The sequence below is a fragment of the Pelobates fuscus genome, chromosome 10, assembly GCF_036172605.1.
Source record: "Pelobates fuscus isolate aPelFus1 chromosome 10, aPelFus1.pri, whole genome shotgun sequence".
NCBI lineage: Eukaryota > Metazoa > Chordata > Amphibia > Anura > Pelobatidae > Pelobates > Pelobates fuscus.
This window is the reverse complement of record NC_086326.1, coordinates 114,779,471-114,783,768: the sequence shown is the minus strand read 5'-3', so window position 1 is coordinate 114,783,768 and position 4,298 is coordinate 114,779,471.

Here is a 4,298-nt window from a genome sequence, read left to right as displayed (position 1 = left end):
CAAAAGATAACCCTTTAGAGAGTGTTTGGATTTGTATGTCAGTTAAGGGTGAGTGAGGATAAATTGATAACCCTTAAGTCCCCAACCACTCACGTCGATATTTTCTCTGACCCCTGCCTCTCTGTGACTGTCTTGTTCTGGGACGTTGAACTTCGTCCGCCTGTCTCAGTCCTAAAAAATCAACGCCTTTTCTTAATATACTTTTTGGTGCTACTGGTGCAGAGTTGCTGGTTACACTTTCCCCTTCATTGTCAGTTGACTCATATTCTGACGTACTGAAGTGGTCTGAGTCAATTCTGACTCTCCTTTTTGTCTGACATTAAACTTTACCTGTCTCAAAATCTGTGGTGTCTCTTACAAATTTATGATGTTTTTTAATCTTTATTTGATAAGAGAACTTGTCTAGGTTAGATTTAAGCTTTACTTACAAAGTTGGAAACTGGGGTTCATCTTTAAACCTTTGAATATTCTCAATCTCATTATCTAGGCTTTTTTGGATGTTTGCTAGATGTAACGTCTCATATTTGCATATGATCGACATGAAAGTAGTTGAACGTTTAGCTGCTGCATCCTCCCATTCTTGGGTAAAGCCCTCTATTTCAATATTCCTAGAGGGTGGAACTAAAACTCTCAGTCCCCTAGGGATAATCTTTTTAGCAATATATGTCTCCAAGGTTGAGATCTCCCAGCTTGTTTTAATTTGCTATTTAAAAACCTTTTGTTAATTTATTGAAACCACTTTGTATGTCAACTGGGGGGAGAGTTTGAGGTGGAGAGTTCGTAGAAAAGATAGTATCTGCATCTGATCACCATTGTGTGGGATCTATTTTATTTGTGAGGAATCCAGCCATAGTATTTAACTGGGATTCCTTCAGGTCAAGGAAGTAATCTTGGCAAGATATGCCATTACACCCGAAGCCTACAGGAGACTATTTCGGAAGATAAAGAAGTAAGATAGACTCACACACCGAATGGGCATGTCGGATGCAGCGGGAAGCCCTAGCATGGTTCCACGCATTCCAAGCCAAAACCGGCTAATCCTGCTGAAACAGTTTTACAATGGACTGAGCCCAGAGGTACAGGAGTGGGTAAGAGACTGGAAGCCCACTACCCTGACCGAAGCTGCCCGCCAAGCTGATGAATACCAGGATGCCCGCAGGTGGTCAGTCTAGCTTCAGGCCAATGTCCAGACCGCTGAGCACTAACCCAGGGCCACCAGCACCACAACGACCAGGAATCATCGCCGACCCCCACATCAACTCGATACCCAGCACGCAGTGGAATACAGTGCCATCTGTGTAAGGAATTCGGTCACTACCAGGGGAACTGTGCCCGGAAAAGGAGCCAAGCTTCAAGGTTACGAACAGGGCCACCTTCCCCAGCACGGGCAGCAGGCCACTACTATCCTGCTCACAGGCAGCAACAACCCAGTATCAAACCAACGCTCGGGCTCCCAGATCAGCCACCCTGGACCACAACTACCGCCACAAGGGGGGACTCCTCCAACTCGCATGCTCCCTCATACCTGTACCGCAGTGGGGTACACGGGTGCTAACAACCCACATTCCAGCGGGACCAAATCTGTGTGCGGACTTCCTTGCACCTCACGGAACTGACCTCCCCCTGTATATAGGACCGGGGTTCGACAAGACTTCCCTGTTTTATTCAGTCTCCTGAACGTCACCAACCGGTCTAGGTTCAATAGTTGCTTTTATCCCCCTTGTCCGTATTGGCAACTGATACATTCTAAGATTAAGGAAATTGTAGACCCGGATCTCCCACTGCAACCACTGCCAATGCTCCTACACCACACGCCCATACCTACCCAACGGTATAAGAAATCGCTCATGATACACCTGCTCTCTGCCGCGAAAAGCCTCATCCCACTGAACTGGAAAAGCCAGGCAGTGCCCACCTACAAACAATGGGTGGACAAGGTAGAGGAAATACACAATATGGAAATGCTGACCGCGTCCCTGCAGGAACGCTCGGACAAGTGCGCCCTCCTATGGTACCCCTGGACGTCCTATATCGCCCGGGGACAGGCTTGACCCGCCTGCCTGTCCCCCGACAGCCCCCGGGTGACTTATCCTACCGTCCCTATCCCACTGGGAAGCCCTTGGTCCCAGATTCCCCCCCCTTCTTTTCCCTCCTTTATGCCCGAAACAAGCCACGACCGACCGAGGCTTGAGCCCTGACAACACTACAAGCCGAGAACCCTCTCTCCGCAAAGGGTGACCTCCCCCTGACCAACCTTGACACAAGATCACACCCCCTTGTCCACCTCAGACCAGCCTACTTTATGTGTCACCCACGCTCACCACAACCCAGTCCTCCAGCGTAGCTCCGCCTATGCGGACCAACTGCAAGCTGACGGTTTATAAGTCGCAATGGTATCACTGCAATCGCTTCTGACCTCCCAATGAGTCAGACAAACTGTTAATGCATGTACTGTACTTTGTAACATGAAGCTTGATACCCTCCCCCCCCCTTCTCTTTTTTCTGTCTCCCTCCCTGTCTTGAAAAATTCTATAAATAAAGAATGTCAAAAAAAAAACATAGCAGTTTCAGACAAACTGCTATGTTTCACTGAGGGTTAATCTAGCCTCTAGTAGCTGTCTCAGTGACAGTCGCTAGAAGATGCTGGACGTCCATAGAAAAGCATTGAGTAATGCTTTCCTATGGGCGGTTTGAATGCACACGCATTCGGAGCTGAGAGGCGGATCGGGGTGGAGAGATTCCCAGCACAAAGGGAGCCTGGCGCTGGAGAAAGGCAAGTGCTGAAGGGGTTTTAACCACACACATACAAACACTTTCACGAACAGACGCATACACACTAGCTAACACACGTTTACTGACAGACATACTCTCACTTACAAACACACACTCACTAACAGACACACAGTAACCCACATACACTAACACACACTCAATAACAGACACAACAGACACACACAACAACTGACACACTAACAGACACACACATATATTTTTTAAAATTTAATCCCCCAGGCTCCCTACCTTTGGGCGTGCTAAGGGGATTCCCTGGGGTCCAGTGGGGCTGTCCGGCGGCCGGTCCTGCAGGCGGCGAAGGAGCATTCTCCCCTGAGCGCTCTGTGACCAGCTCCCTCGCGCACCACTTACTGATGCCGAAGCCAGAATAATGTCATATTCCGGCTCCGGCATCACTGCGGTGCATGCGAGGGAGCTGGGCAGAGAGCGCTTAGGGGAGAATGCTCCCTCGCCCGCCCGGTGACACCACTGTCAGCCTTGGGGTGCCCTGAGGTTGCCAGCTCCTGGGCCCCTCAGGAGAAGAGGATAGCAAACTGGCATACATACCCGGTCGCAGGGTGGCCGGGTCCCCTGGTGGGCCGGGCCCGGTCGCAGCTGCGACCCCTGCGACCGCGGCATGTACACCAGTGACTATTTCCCTCCTACCTGTTCTCACCTTGCAGATCCCTGGTGGTACAACAGGCTATCTATCAACCGGGTGCAGGAAGTGGAGCTGGGAGTTCTAAGCCTGTCCTGCACCTTTTTCTCTTTTGGAGATACTGTCAAAGCTTTGCCACAGATTATAATGGCAACACTCTGACATGGAAGCCTTGAAGCACCCCTCTCCCCTACCCGAAATTAAAGTTTGCTTGGCCGGTCAGGGAGATCTTTGAACTCACCACTGGCCTATTAAGGGACTTTTTTTTTGAGAATTTGCCACATTTGTGGGAGCTTTTTGGATTTTCTATTAGGTAAGAGGCTGCAAGCCAATCTATTTCTAATATTTTTTGTTTTTCAATAGATCACCTTTGGACGAACTGGAATAATATTCCCCAATATTTCATCATTTTTAAGTATCGCCTGAAGCCTTGCCGTCTGTGGAATAGAAAAGCACTTCTTGAAACGTGAGAGGTATTTCAAAATAGAATACATATTGAACTGGTAACTGCAAATGATTTAGCCATATGCAAAATTAATGCCCAGTGTGCTTCTGCACACTCAAGTATTTCTTCTAACATGCTGAATGAGCATGTGTCTGCTTACATACCACCAATGGTGTATAATTTTCATTATATTCTCTGGTTTACCAGGACAGCCTGGCATACCATAAACATCAGTGCATTTCACTTATATTTTTCTTCAATAGGCTATAAGCCTATGCAGCTTTCTTATAAATGTACATGGAGATAGGTTTATATATGTCTTTTCCACTTAATATGTAGATGAAACTATGATAATGTTGATGCCCATGTGACCCTTAATTTTGTGCTGTATTTAGTGTGTGTGTGTGTCTTTCATGTAGATAG